Source organism: Polistes dominula, unplaced genomic scaffold (genome assembly GCF_049000335.1).
Source record: "Polistes dominula isolate Pdom_NZ unplaced genomic scaffold, Pdom_raw_medaka contig_33, whole genome shotgun sequence".
Taxonomy (NCBI): domain Eukaryota; kingdom Metazoa; phylum Arthropoda; class Insecta; order Hymenoptera; family Vespidae; genus Polistes; species Polistes dominula.
The window spans coordinates 3,793,824-3,812,763 of NW_028300998.1; the positions used below are offsets into that span (position 1 = coordinate 3,793,824).

Sequence of the window (18,940 nt, forward strand, 5' to 3'; positions counted from 1 at the left end):
TATATACTGCAAAGATAGCCGAAAAGTCCTTGATTCATCGCCGAATGGTAAGTCCGAATACACGTGACTCGAACTAACGAACGATCGGTATAAAAGAAATAAAGAAAAATAAAGAGAAAGAGAAAAAGAGAAAAAAATATGAGATATCCAGGTCGAACGATGAGAAAAGCCGAAGGTCCAGGGTTGAACTTTTGCGTGATAGAAATGGGAAAGCATAGCTCGTGCCTAGATATCGGTGTTTCGTTCGGTTCGAGCGTAAGTACATAATTCATCGGGTGTGCAGCATTGTCGGAGTGTTGCGTGGACTACGAGGTGGGGGCTTCATTAATACAAATGGCGTCTGCTGAATTCCAGTGGAACGGTCCACGCGACGTGGATGTGTTGGCTCGTTGAAGCTAGCCCCCCGACTCTGTTGGAGAATAGCAGGACACACTATCGACGAGGAAAATTCTACCCTATCCCTTTTTCTCGCTCGTACGTGCGTCTCTCTTTGTATGTATGTACGAGTGTATGTGTATGCGCGCGCGCGCGCATGCGACATATTTCTACGATCCTTGTCGACTTTCATGAGGGAGTCTTTCCGCAATAACATATTAATATCCCGAAGCATTTGAAGACTTATGAACGTACGCGGAAAACTCGACCCCTGGATCAACGTCGGCCCTTTAAAGGCGCGGTTTTTCTCTGGAAAAAGCTGCCATCCTCCTCGTTTCCCGATGCCACCACCCTCGATGACAACGACGACGACGACGACGACGAGCGCTTTTAAGCGTCGTAAAACCGCACTCGCACGTTCTTCTGCCGGTCACCGGATATTGCCGTCGAATTGATAAAGATTCTGCGGACGTTTAACGGAATTTACGATGGAATTCGAAAACCTATGTTGAGAGAGAATGAGAGAGAAAGAGAGCGATAGAGTGAGTGAAAGAGATAAAGAGAGAGAAAAAGAGAGACACTGTGCGAGCCGATCTTACGTAACTATCCTTTCCTCGATGAATCCTCTTCGCACTGCAAATCTAATATCCGTTCTATTTTCTAACCTTTATCTCGATCATGAATAAACGCAAAGGCAAAGAAACATATGTTTAAATAAGATCGTTCTAACGAATCAACTTTGAATGAGTTAACAAAAAAGTAATTATTAAGCAAATTCAATTGAATGTTTAATTAATTATCGTTAATGATTAAGGAAAGGATCCAGGAAGCGGAGAAAAGTATCAAAAGGTTATGTGCTACGACGGAAATCGCAGCGAAAGAAGCGAAGACTCGTTATTAAGTTTATATAGCATTTATTTTTTTAGCAATCGTATAATCAATGTAATATTACAACAGGCTTCGGAACGGTGACCGCTCCTAAAAGAGAGCGTTCCATTACAACGTTATACGTAAACGGCAGGTGTGGCCCTGATTCGCTCTTTCTTTTATTTTCATTTCTTTTCTTTTCTTTACACGCTCTCTTTATCTCTCACACTTACACGCATGCATACACAACACACATATACGCATGCAAATTTTTTTCTCTCATTCTCTTTCTCTCTTGTTATCTCTTTCGTTCCCTTTCGTACTTCTACACGCAATCTGGGATTCGGATTGGTAAACAACGAATATTCTAATATATTACAAAAAAGGATCGTTGCCACGTGAAACGTTTACACAAATACATCTACACCACTACGCACGCGGGTAACGTCTACCCTTCTAAAATATGCCTACTCTTGCCTAAATTCATAACTTATAGCACAGCGTAGCAGATAAAAGATTCTAGTTTTGTTTTCTTTCTTTCTTTCTTTTTTCTTTTCTTGTTTTATTTTTCTTATTTTTTGTTCAAACCATCTTTTTGAGATCCACAAAATAAATAATTATTTATTAACATTACAATTTTCATTCTTACGAAATACTGCGGTTTATCTAAAATTTTACTTCTCGCAAAATATTCAACCTTAGCGATTAGGTATTCGTATACATACATTAACTAGAGAACAGCGTTACTACTTATGGTAGCACCGACACGCTCTTCCTTCTCGTTTCGCAGGCTTTCTAGGTACTAACGTAGGTACGTAAGATATTTTTTATATATATTTATATAATATATATATAATTATAGAGATTTGTGTCTCTATAACTCTATAATCGTCTTGATTCTTGGAGGATGACGTTAGACGATGAAAAATAAAAAAAATACAAAATAAAAAAAAAAAGAAGAAGAAGAAAAGAAAAACAAATATTAAGAGACATTTTGAACGCGTTCTTGAAGATATTATCTATAAGTTTTATTTTTTATAACCGAATTTTTATCTAATTAGCATTTTCATAAAAGTTTTTTTTAATAAAATTAACAAATTTCTTATTACGAATATCAACATAACATAACATAACATAACATAACATTTTTTCGAAAGAATCGTTTGTACGTCGTCCGTCATGTTTATTCAATGATTATAAAGAAACGTTTTTCAAGCGTTCAATTTGAAATTTACAGACGACGAAAACGTATTCTCGTGTCGTCTCATAATTATAATAATAAAAATAACAAAAACATAACATCGTCGTTAACAGTAATCAATTATCAGACGGATCATTCGAAAGTAAACGGGTGAGCGAACGTGCAACGAAGTAGGCGATACAAATTTGAAGGTACAATAATGCGTTAATAATAAGAAAAGGAAGAATAAGAAATATTAGAAGAAGATGATGAAATATAAGAATAAGAAGAACGTACACCTACGGTATTTGTACATCGAGCCGCGTAAAAATAAAATCGATCGTACTCACGTATGAGCATATTATTTTTCGCGGCATTTTTTACTGCTCCCCGACCTTTTCCATTAGTTTAATCTTCCATCTGTAGTTTTGTTGTTGCTGTTGCATTATTATTATTGTTTACTCTCTACTCGCTATAACTAACTTACGAATACTTGTTTAGCCTTCATTACGTATTTAGGTTTCGTAGAGGCGCACGGACGAGCCGGTCGTTACCAGCGTCCGCAACGCATACGCAAAGACGTTGCTATCTCGTCGATCCCCCAAGACAACGACAACAACGACGACGACGACGACGACGACGACGACAACGACGATCTCGAGGAAGTTCGGATTGCTTAGAAAGAAAGTTTCGTTTGGAACGATCTCGAGAAAATACGCTGCCGAAAAGGAAATGATGACGTCGAACGAACGTGTATACGGAAGAAAGATCCGCCTTAGAATCGAGACAAGAATGTCTCGTGAAAAGAACTGTAACCGTGTCGAAAGCTCACTCTGTCCATTTCTACGAGTTTACTACGACAAAGCAGAAGCTAAGGACAGAGACCGAAGAGGGATTCTGGCTGTGGGATATCAACTACGACAGTGTTGAACTATAATACGGATGCGTACATCCTTATGTACGTTTTGGATATCGAGTTTTCGTGTTTAAGTGTTGTGTCTAAGTATTTCTCTCTCTCCCTCCTCTTCTTTCTCTAACCCTTTCTCTACGTGTCTATGTGTTTGCGCATTTTCAGTGTCTATATATACGTGAATGTTTTCGTATGTGTACATATGTGCGTTGGGAGAATATTGGTCAAAGTGAGCTACGGGAGGTCCGGGGGGAGTTCGTCACTCACCGGTGCAGCATCTGATTCGCCGCAACCGATAAATTGACGATCGACGGATACGCACATCGACCATCTATTTGGCATTACAGAGACAGTGGGGTGCGGCCTGCCACTCACCTGAAACAAAAACCAGACAAAATCCCCGTTAGATCGTATCCCATCATTTTCACCTACAAGGATGTATTTTTTTATTTTTTAATTCTTTTCCTTTTTTTCTTTATCGTTAAGGGGGAAAAAGATAATTGGGATCTTAATATTTAAATTAAAAGAGAGGGAGAGAAAATGAGAGTGTAGGAAGGTTAATTAAAAGTTGGCCATGGTACGTTTCGGTTCGGTAAAGATTCAACGAGTTGAATAACGAAGGAGATGTAATACTTCTTCGTTTTGTGCTACGAAACGAAACGATTTTTAAACAGCGACTTTTTTTTTTGCTTCTATGTTGTTCTTTTTTTTAATCTCGTTAAATATTCCAACTTGAAAAATAAAAGATGATAGGTAGAACGTGAGATTAGTTTAGTTCATGTAAGTAAAATATAACAAGCGGGCGTATTTGAAAAAATCATGATATTTTTGCGAAACGCAAAGTCCAATTTCACGAGCTATTCTTCATTCAACGAGATGATACCTTCGCAGCGTGTGAAATACAGGAAGATGTGAAAAACACGTTTCCACGAGAATCGAACAATGTGTGGCCCTCTCTTGAATGGATTTATTCGGACTCGGCCCGGACTCGGCGCAGCTAGAATGGAACTCGCGAAAAACTGAAATATTAAAATTGCGAAACGATTCTACCACGGCCCCGACCCCGACCCCGGCAACACGGTAGAAATATAACTCGCACTCTCGCCACACTGCAATCTAGCAAACGTTGTGAATTTGGAAAAGCGCGCTGCATCATGTAACGTCCAGTTAAACTTCCAAAAAATAAAGAAGAACGAACAATTTTTTTATCTTTTAAACATCGACAATGAGAACAAAGAAGGCAAAGAATTTCTTTGCGTTCCTTGACGAAGTGAAAACTTCTTTAGAATAGGGAGTGATCTGAAAAAAAATGAAACACGGTCGGTCAGAAAACGGAGCTATGAAACGGCTGCTATACTAAATAATGAGAGAAAAAGAGACAAACATATAGGATTGAGCTTGCGAGAGAATGAAACGGAATATAGCTACACAGTTTTTCCTATTCTTGGTCTCCTCTTTATGCTCTGATTCGTAGTTATCGCTCCTGGTTGTATATGTGTGTTTGTGTGCATCTCCATACTACGAAAAGTGGACGCATATTATATATAGAGGCAGGCTATAGAGTTGAAAAAACATCTTTAGACAATATTTTTATTAGATCTCTCATTGCATATTAAAAAAACCTTCGTTCAGTCCAGCAGTATTTTCCATATGTTTTTCGTAACGTCTTTATTTCGTCTATCATAAAATGTTTGTTAGCAGCGCAAGAATGTAGATAAAAACGAAAAATTGAAAACAATTACAACAACAAAATTTTATACCTGTGTTTCAAAAAAAGAATTACATATATTTACTTAATTTCTGACGAATTATATTTCCATTGATAAACATCCTACCATTTTTTTTTACCCTACGGACTTTTCGGAAAAAACCTCACTACTTTTCGGAAAAAACCCCACCACTTTTCGGAAGAAACCTCACTACTTTTCGAAAAAAACCTCACTACTTTTCGGAAAAAACCTCACTACTTCATTAAATAGCTTCTAATTAATATGTATTTCTCTTTATCCTTTTTACTTATTCTAGACAAGCATAATCTTATTAGATCTCTTTTGTAACATTATTTTTTATTTTCTATTTAGATGATTTGCAATTGGATGTTGTGAATTGTTATTTAAGTGTCTCTCGACCTATTATTAACGCCAATTTCGTGAAAATCTGCAGAAAAAAAATATTCGGGAAGTTTCAAAGAGTTTGACTGAAGGCGTTTGTGCATTTCTTGCATGCAAAGAGGTGTTTAGTTACCATACATTTTTTAGTTACCAGACGCAACTTGTCTCATTTCTTCGAATTAAGAACTTGCCTACTGTGTAATATGTTAATAAAACGTAAAATAATTTTTGAAAGTGGTAACAATATTATAATTATAATATTATAAAAAAACAGCCCTTCAATTATCCTACACCTGATACTCTACATTCGTCTAATTCTCTCGAAACTTAGTTTTTCGAATGTTTCACTTCTAACACGTGTGATCTGTCCACATGATATTATTTTCTATTTTTCATTTTGTTTTTAAACATTTCGATAAATTACATGAAATAATATTTCGAAAAATTCTTTGTTCTTTTGTTCTTCTTCTTCTTCGTTTTTTACCCGGAAATTTCAAATATCTATCGAACAGAGAGTGGATCGTTTGGAAGATACGAGCTAGTACTGTACGTTCATATGTTGAACGTGTCGGGGACAAGAGACGGGACGGCATTGGATGGAATGGGATGGAACAGGACGACGGGTCGGGTCGTGCTGCGCTGGTTCAGCTCCTTTTGTAATGGAACGAATGCACGTGGTGCCTTGTCCGGCCACACGCACGTTGAGTCTCGGCTTTCCTGGTGTTTGTATCTCCGGATATCGATAGCTCGCGTTAAGAGCGAAAGGGGTTAGAAAAGCGGTCGAGACAAAGGAAGAGAGAAGCCGACGTTGTGGCTTTAACAGACCAGCCGATATCTTCTCTCTATTCCCTTCCTTATTTTATCTTACTCTCTCTTTTTTTCTTTCTATTCTTTCTATTCTTTCTATCTATCTTTCTATTCCTGTTTCTGTCTATATAGATTTAACATTTCCATCGTTGCGAATGATGGAATTGTTTTCAATTTTCAAACTGAAACTCATCTCTTCATATATTATTTCTATTTTAGTTTTTTTTTTTTTTTGTAAGTAAACATAATTTGTTTTTAAATAATAATTTTTATTTTAACTTTGTACGAGAAAAAATTCTAACTTCGCATAATATTTTATGATTCGTCTTTTCGTTTTCTTTTATTTTTCTTTTCTCGTTTCCTTTTTATCTTTATTGATTGAATATTTTCTATTTTTCTTTATACTTTTGCTTATATTGTTGATATAAAAGTAAACATATTTAACATATTAATAGTAATTATTTTTGTTATTTGATTAATTTCATATTTAGACTCTATATGAAAAGTATTTTAGTTTATCAGAATCTTTAATCTTTTATATTTATGTTATCTTTTATGAATCTTATACGATCTTTCTCATTCTTTCACGATTCTAACGCGACGCAGCAAACGAACCACGACCAATATCTTATGCTAAAGCGGAGATACCACAATTCACCCTTAAAAGGTACGCGAAAAACTTGTTTGTCCTGGGCCTCTTGATATGCGTAGCGAAAGAAAAGTGCAAGAAGAATAACAAGAAAAACAAGAAGAAGAACAAGAAGAAAAAAGGAAAAAAGAAAAATAACAAGAAGATCTTAAACTATCTTTCTTTCTTTCTCCCTTTTCTTTTTCTTTCTCTTTCTCTTACGAAGAAGCGAGATCCATTTTCGTAGCCATTTCTACAGGCACCTCCCTTTGTACTTTTCTCCTTGGATCCATTTTTTGTCCACACTTTGTCTTGTCAAAAAGAATCTTCTCGCCCACATCCATCGTTCTTCTTTTGTGCGAAATAATTGGATTTTGTGTAGTAAAAAGAATTCACACGGAGAATAGGAGACTTATCGACGTTTTCTTGTCATGTTCGTAAATATATTACATTTTTATAAATGATCGTATTGTGTAAGTTTGAGAATAGTATCATTAGAAAACTTAATAATTTATTTTTATAGGTATGGAAATTTGATTCGGCGCGTGAATTATTTCTACATTCATTTAAATCTACATACATGTATGCATGTATCGATACTGTTGACATTTAATTATCGTTAAAACGTATACATATTTATATCATAAATATAAATATGTACGTCAATTATCTTTCTAAATTGAAATACTTTCGATCAATGAATTTCTACAATTTCATTTCTAACGAGATCATGCTGATAAAAAGCTTACGCTTCCACGTAAAACCATTGCGCCGCTTAAAATTTATTCGACGGCCAGTTTCGGTATTAGAGTAGCGAGCTATAATTCAAAGATTACCGAATCCTTATCGTTTATAACAAGAACGATAAATTCTGGGGTGAACAAGTTTTTTGGATCTTCTTAAAGACGCGTATGAGGAGTAGTAGAATCGTCGGCACGATTATGCCTTCAGTCGTCGTCATTTGTTTGTACAACGATCTTATATTTTATAAAATTTGCTTTTCGGCCTAGTATCACTTTGCCTTTACTTTTGCTTTCCGAGTTTCTTTGACTGTAAATGTTCTATGTGTATATGCATGTATATGCGTACATTTACATTATTGTATCAACCTACACCAATATATATATATAAAGTATATATGTATATGTATGTATATGTATATGTACACACGTATACATGCAATATCGGCGCTTCTTTGAACATTTATCAGGATTTCCAAAGGAGCTAGAGTTTTTAAGCCGCAATAAATTTTCATCGCGCGCGCCTGCGCGTCTAGAACGTAACGCGACGCTTAAATCTCGTAAAAACCGAAGGAAGAAGGAAGGAAAGAACGTGATTCCGAAAGACGACGAGAAGGGAACAACAACAGAGCCTTTGCAAGAAAGTTTATCGTAAAATGTGATTCCGTTTGATTAGATATTTCCCCGAGAAAATCTTAAGATTTATGCCAGTTTGTCTTTAACTTCTTTTTTATTCTTTATCTTATTTTCTCGAATAATAAATATTAATTTATGAACATCTGATCGATAAATTGAAGACAAGATTAATTATCAATATTCAAATTTCGATCCATCAAATTTTGGTGTTTTTATTTTAATTTTATTTTGTATATAGCATTTGTTCGTATAAGTATTTGTTTTATTTCTATGATTACAATTTTATCATCTACCGTTCATTGGCTACATTATAATCTTATCAGTTAACAAGCGAATATTGTAATGAAGTATATCGAGGAGAACATTGGCGATAATAATTTAACAGGAGCGTTGTATACGCAGGTGCTCCTTTCAAACTTATAATAAATAATCTCTTGACTCTACGAAGGTCTCGTTACGAGACACGTTATTCGCTCTTGTAAAACAATAACGAAGATTAACTGGCGAGTCTTATTTCGAGCGATAAATGTGTACGGCATACACCATCTTTGTGTAAGCTTTCGAATGGAGAAAAGGAAGAATAAAGTTGATGTGAAGGTGTAAAATCGAGCAGAAGCAGAAGCCGAGTACAAGTTAGGTGTATATATTCAGCAACGTGATTAAGCCTTAACGCATACGATATGAGGGGACGTGGACATTGGACAGTCATCGTTGTTATAAGCATTGTCAAACAAAATCTCTCGGGAGCTTGGTACCGATGTAAATAATTCTGTGAAGTGGATGGAAGCGACGGGATTCCTTCATTTGACGCGATGCTCGCTCGATTCCGGACTTAGTAAAAAATAAATGAAGCTAACGCGTACGTGCAGAAACGTGCACAGACCGACGGGGTAGAAAGAGGTAGATAGAGAGAAAGAGAGAGAGAGAGAGAAAGGGGATGAGAGTCAAGCACGGAGCGGTTATTATCTATCGCTCTCGTTACCACAGGTTGCTCGTAAACCGGCCGCATCGGTGGAACGGGCCGTTTGCTTGGGTTGGAGTGCACTGGCATAGGTAGTAGGTAGATACCCGTACTCATATCGTCCTCGTCCTCACCCTCGTCTCCTACCAATACTAGAACGACCCACTCACATTCTCTCTCTCACTTTCCCCTCTCTTCCTATCTTTCTCTCTTTCTCTCTCTCTCTCTCTCTCTCTCTCCCTCTTTTTATCTCCTCGCTACTACTCACGCAGAATATCGTGGGAAGTACGAATTGACGGCCGTGTCAAGGGGGTTGTTGTAAAACCTCTGCTTTTGCTCCGTCCTTTCCATACCACGAAAACGATCACTTGTTATACATATAGATACATATATATGTATACATATGTCCTGCCTATATACGTACATATAATACATCAAATGTTTCTTTTCAAGCATTTAATTCCTTTCCCACTCATTGATCTTCCTTTTTCAGAACTTTCGCGATTACTTCAGGAAAGAGTAATAATACTTTACATGTTTTTTCTACTTCAATGTGAACTTTTATTTCTGTTATGAGGATGGCCATTGATCTTTCCCATTAATTGTTCTGACAAATATCAAATTGGATTAATTAAGACGAAGTTATTCTATAAAACAAAAAAAAAGGAGGGTGTCGTTCTATCGCGTGCAAAACAATCTTGCAGCGAGTTCTTAATATAGAAGGCAAATGAAAATAAAAAGAAGTTTGGATTGAGTCGTAGCAGTGGTTTTGATTCAGGCTTGGATATCCAACAGGATCCAGTTTAGATCACGAGTAACAAACGTGCGAGAATCGTTGGACTTCCAGAATCGGTCGAGTTAAGAGAAAGAAGGTAAGGGTTCCGATCGGATTGAGATCGAGGAGCAACTTTTTTATGAGGCTAGTGCACGAGCGCGAATTGCGCGTAAACCCCCGCGGGGCGACAGCGCGGTCGTCGCGACAGGGGGCACCACCAACACCGCACCACGTGATATTGTGCGGTGTGTACTTGCTCCAAGCAGCCGCTGCACCAGGAACCCATAAATCTTTGAGGATATAGATGGCTCTAGTGTCGCGTGAGGTTGCAAGCTACCCCATGCAGGGTACGCCATGGAACGCCCTCTCCCCCCTACCCTTACTACCACTCGACCCATACCACTGTCCGACACCCTGCCCACTTCTCTCTCCAGCACTCAACCGCTCCATAACCGAATTACTGGAATCCCACCTCCGCCACCATCGACCTGGAAACTACAATCTTCCGAAAAGAATCTTCATAAACTTAGAGCATGTCTTTACCAACGCAACGTCTGATCTTCGATCAGGGATTCCTATCATTTAACAATAGTCAATTACTTATATCAATTTTTATACGAACAGTATTAAACTAACAAGTAAATCTTGAGTTATGAAGGCGAGTACATTGACAAGACATAGTGCCGACTTTAATAATATCGTCAGAATGTTATTGCGAGAATCGTACGTGAATAATTGAATCGTCGAGAAACACTTTGAAAGCGGTACACACGAAAGCCGCCATAATCGATTTCCAACGAGTGACGAGCGAACAACGTATCGAAACGACGAACGAAAGAAAAAGGGGCTTGGCACCGATCTCGCACTCGTGCCCCCGCAGTGTTTACACCGTCGACAACGCCGACGTTCGCGAATGTCGGAAGGAAAATATTACCGTATCTCTTCGTGACACGGAGTGATATTGCCAAGTGATGTATCGCTTTAGATATATCGCATACTCGAAGCCCGTAGTGGGTGTTGTATCAAGTATTCGAGATATCTCCGCGAACGAAGGTATGCTGATCCGACGGCTCCTAACGGCTAACAAACCTTCTTAACCTCCCGCCGATTTCTACGTCCAAGACACGTGGCTTCTGAAGAGGATTCGCTCATGAATCTTGGTAAGCTATTTTTCTACTATTCCAACTGAAATATATCATAGATAAAAATGATTGATATTTATCTTTACATACTTTCTCGTATTACTTTTAATCAACTTTATCTTTTCTAGTAAAACAAATTCAATATGCATCTGTTGCTAAGAGATATCCAGGAAATAGAAAAAGTCAGAGAATCAAGTTTGAATTTGGTTGAAAGAGTTCGATATCTTTGGAACTCAAGTATATGACTGTTCGAAAAGAATGCAAAGAATATCTGGCTTTAAGTTAACTTGGAGCGAGCGCCCTGCCGCGCCAGAACTGCATGTTGGTACGGATCCAGTGTGGGAGTAAAACGAGCAACGTGTATAACGATGCCTACGTAGAAGAAGGAAGACGAAGCGGCTCGGTGGTGTACGCGGGTTCGGGGGCCAGAGAGCCAGAAACCGAGCCAGCCAGTCAGCCAGCCAGCTAGCCAACCAGCCAACCAGCCAAGCCAAAGCCAACCAAGCAGCCAGCCAAGCCAGACCAGCCAGTCGAGCCAGAGAAAGGAGAGAGAGAACGACACCGATGATGAATCACCCGACAAGTGTGAGCAAGAGAACGAAAAGAGAAAGAGAGAAAGAGGGAAGAGCAATAAGAGGGCGCTACGCAAAAAAGGATCCACGATGGAACGCGCTAGAGCGAGTCGCTAACTGACTTATCTACACATCACGGCCTCCAGAGTGGCTCGTGCGTAATGAACGCCTTAAACTTTGCGAAACTAACTTTGGATCTAGGGAAATAGCCGCTTGGTAATATCAATGGCTTATTGAAAATTCATATTTCACTTGAAGCTATTCAATTATATCAACGCTTGTTAAAACTAAATGAATCTTACCACGTATTCGGGTATTTCGTATTTTTCTTATTTAATTTTAATTTTTAATCTTTTCAGGATTCGTCCCTGCTTGTAAATACAATTTAAAGCTATTCTAAATGATAATGACAATAGAAAATTCCAAATAATACTAGGATCAGTTGGAAAGAGAACGGTGCAGAGAGGAACGCGACTAACAATAAGATCCGACTATTTCAAATGTTATACCCACGTATTACATAAGTCGATGCGTGACCCGTCGTTTCTTTTCTTCCCACCTAGTAAGTCAAACTTGGCAAGTAGATAACGAAGCAAACGGAATGTATCCAATCGACAATGAGAAAGCTCAGATCATTCCCGTGGGCATGGCTTGGATAAAAGCCGAAGGGTCGAGTTTACCATTGCTGAGGAAATTGAGTTGATCTTGGCGAAATATAGAACGACGAGTTTAGACTGGTGGTAGCGGTGAGGGTGGTGGAAGGTGGTAAAAGAACGCGGAACCAAAAGAAGTCGGCAGTATCGTCAAAGAACGAAGAAGATACGTAGTACGCGTGGTATATAACACACCGATAGAGTTTATATAGGAGTTGCATTTGCTCGGTCACGGGTAATGGTTTTACGAGCGTCAAGGGTGATATAAAGAAAATGAAAAACACACCGACGCTACTGGCAACATGCACAGCCACAGCGTATATAACTAACTACGTAGTGTCCTCTTCACCCCCGTTGCCCACCCTTTTCTGCTTCTGCTTCTTAACTTTGTATAAGCAAGTACGGAACCGCGCCACCTCGAGATCCTCGACACTTTCAACGCAACTCCCCGCGGAGTGTATCACAATTAGCTGTTCCACCGTTCTCAAAGCACGTCTCACGATGAAAACGCGTGGACTTCTTGCTAAGGTTTTTCCTTTACTGCAAAAAAATGTTACGCGGCTATAAGTATATCAATCCTCGTTTAATCACTTTTTTTTTTAGCAATTTTCTGTCGTAAATAAATCCACTATTTAGAAGTACTTGTTTCAGGTTTAATATTACATCAAAAAAAGGTAAGAAGAGTATCCAATAAGCTATATTCATCAATTTGCACGATGTTAATGGATCCACTATAATCATTGTATTTCGATATTTTTAATAGTGTTAAGTATACAGTAATATAATTACATTAGATTATTAATCCCTCTTTTCTATTGACCAAGAAAAGCTCACAAAACAATAGGCCTAATATACCATTCTTTTCTTTTCAGTATCCTTGAGAAGCAGCTTTTTCGAGTCTATGGAGATTCTCCCGCGAAGTGTATCACAATTAGCTTACACTTCTACCCCCTTCCGCATAACTCGTCCTTCGTAAAATTCTCTCCCCTTCATCGTGTCGTATAACATCCACGCGGACTCAGGGCTGCGAGCAAACTCTCGCGAAAAGTTTAGAAAGCTTATTTCAATATTACGATGAATAAATGGCCCAAGAAAGCCACGAAAAGAAAACTCGATGCGCGTTCAGACGAACTTTTTACAGGAGGAAAGAGGAAGAGTTGGCCGTTTATAATTGAAGCAGCATTAACTTTATATGAACACCCGTGGAAGTGATATATCTTCGTAGCGCCTAGTCCGACGCGTCGGAAAATTTATTGACTTAAATTTGTACCACGACAAATTTTATATTCGCTTGTAACGCACCTATCACCGATTGACAATTTCTAATTTTATTTTTTTTTTTTCATCTTTCATTTGTTGCCTATAGAGACATTGAATTTCATCATCGATTGAAAATTCATTTCTTACCAACTTCTTCTACTAGCATGAAAAAATTTTTTTTTATCCACTATTTTATCTTTTATTTGTTGTTCTGTACAACTATAGATATTATCTGTAAGTACATAACATATACAACATTTGTATATGTTCATACTTTCATTTTACATAATAAAATATAGCAGAGACATAAAGAGATCCTGGAATTGAAACGTTCGATGTCGTATCGATGGAGGACAGCGTGTCGTCGATTACAAATAACTTTATATATTGCACGCAAAGATACCTTATATAATTGTTCATGAGTAGAAATGCAACGGTGCGATTAACGATGTGATACGATTGAATGGCTACGTACGAAATAAAATCTTTATCGAGGACTGCGATTAAAATAAATAGAAACGCAATACAGTTGCCGAGCGATTTATTTATTACGCAGGCGCATGGTCAAGGAACATTTCACTCGTGCCAGGCGTACTTGGGTGGTCCATATAAATAAATGAACGCCGAAGCTGGAAACGATCACAAAACCGGATTAAGTGATTCTACAGGGATTCATTTCGTCATTTTCTTTACCTTACTCAGTTCGATTTTATCATATCTAATTAAAAGTTAGCAAAACGGAATACGCGTTTCGAATGAAAGGGACATTAAAAGGAGTAAGTAATCACACTTTAGAAGACGCATGTTAGCAATGTTTATTCTTTGAGATACATAAATGTTTAATCACGCGATGAACAAGATCCGATAACTATAATGCTAATGACTAATACAATAAACGTTAGGTAACATAGTCAAGTTTTTGTTAATAGATATCTTGCATATCTAAACACAATAGCCTATAATTTTAATAACTGAGATAACATTGTAAATGTATCTAAAGGTGAATAAAAACTAGAGGAATATAAGAAAACGATATAATTAAATGCGACCATTATGAAAATCACTTATTCAGTAGCTTTTTCTTCCGTTATTAAATGATATAGCTTCATATTTAATGCAAAGTAGTTTACTGTCACATAAATGTGAGCGATTTTATCGTTGATTTTGTACCTTCGACGTACTTTATTACTTATTCCAACGTTACATGTAGTAGCGAAGTTAAAGTAAATAAAGTGATAGCCGTTTTTGTTACTCTTAGGTTAGTATCGGAATTTAGCGTTTTAAAAGTTAAACCGATCGGATCGGGTACGGAATCGGAAGAAAATTAAGTGGTTACGTAAGATAATTTGGCAACGTCGCAGACGCCATCACTGCCACTGGGATGGGTGGGTCGTGTGTGTTAGAAATATCCATGGCCGAGAGACGAGTGGAAAAGAGGATCGTATGCTATCCTCTCTGAGGCTAGTCGGGTCCCAAAAACAGGACAAAAAAAAGGCTCAAACCTTAGGTTTTGTGTTGCGAGTTTCTAGTTAGCTTGCTTCGTTGCCTCTTCTCTCTTTTTCTCTTTTTCTTTTTCTTTCTTTATTTCTTTCTTTATTTCTTTCTTTTTCACTCCGTGTTCCCTACCACGACTCATCCTCTCCTTCTACCAAACTTTATCTCTAAGTGAGAGATTGCCTGTGTGCGTGCGAGAGCAACCGACTGAATGAGGGAGTAAAAGAGAGAAAGAAAGAAAAAGATAAAAAAAAGATAGAGAAAGGGAGGAAGAGAAAGAGATAGATTCCGATGGCGTTAGCATTCTCTGCTTCTCTTCTTCCCCATCTCTTCTTTCTATCTCTTTCTCTCACTGATTCGCGTCTGACTTTCAAGCCCAGGGATTCTGGGAGTTTTTAGAGTACGGACCCTCATTGTTGTGTAAATGTGGACCAATGGCGCCGGCAGGCCGGGTACTGCTCACTTTTAAATGCTAATACCACCGCGCGAAACCAGATTTCAGAATATTCGTAGCTCGCGGAAGATCCCAGTAAGTATATAAGAAGCTGTTAAATTATCACTGCCAAACAGAAATCTTTTGTTTACATTCTAGTTCTATCGTTGTTCGGTAATACTAACTGGAATATGGTATTACATTCGGATTAATTTTATGTATCTTTGATGCTCGCTTTAAGTTAACCGACTTGGCTGTATTTAAATATTAAATAAGTTCTTCAATTTTTGAATGAAATCGTATTAAAATATTTAAGACCGTTGCAATTTTAAAATAAATTTTTTTATAATTACTTTGATGCTATTATCATATTATATTCCATCTATACAAACTCTACAAATCTAAGTATAAAACTTAAATTATTTTTAATAAATTTAATATAATTAATTAATATTTATTTGTTATTTTTGTCCAATAAAATAAACTATTATTCAATATTAAGTTATAAACAATATTTTTAGAAGTAATTATTGTTAGAAAAAATAAATTTTTTTTATTATATTAACAAAGATATAAAATAAAATATGTCAAGTCTATCATATATATATATATATATATAAACATAGCCGAGTCATAAGAACGCAATCTAGCGGACAATCGCTCAACTCGTTAGTCTCCCCTCTCTTATTCGTCTTCGTGGTTATCCCTTCCAATTTATCCCCTCTACTGATGCCACTATGTGCAAGTGGATGAGCATCCCAGACGAGCCAGATCGCGCACAGGCGTAGACTTTACGAGAGTTCAAGTGGTATCAGCTAATAATGATGGCCATAAACGTCGCGATAGAATCAACGAAGAAGACTTATTGCCAGGCCGTTACGCTGCCAGCGAAAGGCGTAAAATGGTAATGAAGTGTAATCAAAACAAATCATAAGGCAAAGAACTGTATTCTCTGAGCTGGTAGCGCACGTTCAAGAGTTACAAGCCTTCTATTGTATAGGTGATTTAATACAAAAGCAATGAGACTTTTCATTTAGATTCTTCAGAAGCTCATTCTTCTTTAAAGAAACAAGATATAAAACCAGTTTAATTACTTATTTTAGAATAACAAATAAGATAAGAATCTTGAACAAACGTATTTATAAATTACGAGCACAATAATCATTTGGGAAAGAGTCTGTTTATAATAAAAGAAATTGGTAGTCAAACATTATTGATAAAATGTAACTATTCATAGGTCATAAATTTAGTCGTAAAATAATGATGAGGGTTACATCGATGAAAGAAACATGACAGTTGGCTCGAGATTTTTCTAGGACGAGTATAAAAGGTAGGTCAGGGTCTGATTACAGGAAGGAAGCTGTTAGGCCCGGTTAAAGTCGTTAAGCCAAGTTTACGAGGTGTTACCGGGAGCGTAACCTGTAAATCTCAAAGGCAGGCAAGGCAAGAGAGCGCGCGTGCCAGTGGCCGCCCTTGGAAAGGCCACGGAAGGGGTAATGGATATAACTGGGTGGGACGGGGGTGTTACAACCGAAGTAAGACGACTCTAGCGCTATAAATGTTTTTATGGATCGTAAAATGTCTTCCTTTACAGCCAATAAAGAGCTTGTTCCAGTGTTTGACGAACATCTATGTCAGAGAGATAGAGAGTGAGAGATAAACGACCGAAGTGTTTCATCGATCCATGGAAATTACGTTTTATTGGGCAATAAAATTACGTTACGGCGATCCTTTGTTTCTAATAAAAATGTCACCTTTTCTTTTATAACATTTTCGTTATAGACTGTAGCGGGAATAAGATTTAAGAATCAGGGTAAGCTTTCTTTCACATGCATTTTAGTCCCTTATAGTCCTTTTGTATTACCACGTCGATAAAAACAAAGTACAATGCGCATTACGGAAGATCATCGAACTAACAACCTCGATTGTCGAACTTAGTGGGTAGAGCGCTTTCGTAAATTTGTGCTTACCTATTGAGAGTCGGTAAAGTAGAGCGTTCTCATAAATGCTGATATAGGGCTGACCGATGCTGCCATCTGGTATAGTCCGATTTAGTAAAGAAAAGTAGTGCTCGCGGAGTATTACATCAAAGCAAATGCTTTGAAAATCTTCTTTAGATTCTTATCTTAATGAAATTGAAATTATACTGTAAATATATCGGATATATTATTTTAATGAGTACTATTAAATAAAAATAATAATATTGTTTATAGAAAGATAAAATTAAATATGGAATTAATTCAAGAAAATAGTCATTTTCCTTCGTCTCCGCCTTAACCACGCCCACAAACTTGTGAGGGTGAAGCAGCCATAACTATACCAGAGATCGTTAATTCCGTTAGATGGCAGTGTCATACTATGGATACGGATCACCATATTATATTTAACACACTATACAAATTTGGATAGTCTGATTAAAAGCAAATCTCGTTAAAGTTTTATTTACTGTATTAAATCGATTTTATACATTTTTAAGTTCAATATCAAATTTTGTAATTCAAATGCCTTTTTTTATATCCGATTAAATTGATGCGATAAAAGATTTCATTTATTTTTACACTTTTCAATGGCACACACATTCTTATGCGCATATTAAAACGATGTTTTTCTTTAACTTCTAGGTTTATTCATGTTAATTGCGTTTTCATGTTTACGAACGGAGGTTCGTTTTTATTAAACTCGTATTTTTCAATTGTGTTACTCGGAAAAAAAAGAAACGAAGATGCGTTTATTTGCATTCTTCTATTTTTAGAGACGAAAGAAAAATGATACACGGAAGTAGACTGAATTTAAATAAATTTATAATACACATGATCCTCTACTTACAAATTTGGAATGAAAATGTTATACATTGTTAGTTACTTGTAACAAAAAATATATATATATATATATATTTTTGTTATATATATATATACATATAAATTAACGTTTAAAATATAAATATCAAGCAAAAATAATTACTACGAAAAATTCTTGACACCTTCGTGGATGCAGGTGGAAAGTCAATGGCGATATAAAGTTTCAATTACAGAATCAATGTCTCAATCATCGGATCCTTTTATAACCAACCAAATGGAACTTTAATAGCGTCGAACGATTTAATTATATAACCATACGAGATAAAGCGGGATAACTCGGAATGTAACGCTTAGTATATTTGCGAATTTGATGTCGTCAATTAAATAAATAACACTCCCGGCCGTTTTAAATAAATATCGTCCTCGAAGCGTTATTTAATTGAGCTCGAACGACCCGTACAATTACAGTGCAATCCACGAAGTTAATCGAGGAATCGTTCTGCGGGTAATATTACGAATGGTCGAGGGGAGAATTTATGCGAGAAGTTGGCCGTGCAATCCGAAAAAGGAAGAAGATTAAGAAGAATGTTGCTCTCGA

At 37.0% G+C, this 18,940-nt stretch overlaps 1 protein-coding gene across 3 annotated transcripts in view; it reads right to left on the reverse strand.

Moving 5' to 3' along the window:
- Positions 1-1,297: 1,297 nt before the first annotated feature.
- Positions 1,298-18,940, reverse strand: part of LOC107065729 (ultrabithorax) — a 138,160-nt gene continuing 120,517 nt past the window's right edge. For all 3 annotated transcript variants that reach the window (XM_089173451.1, XM_089173450.1, XM_089173452.1), the window contains one exon: positions 1,298-3,707. The gene's annotated coding sequence lies outside the window, so the exon portion shown is untranslated. The remainder of the gene's footprint in view (positions 3,708-18,940) is intronic.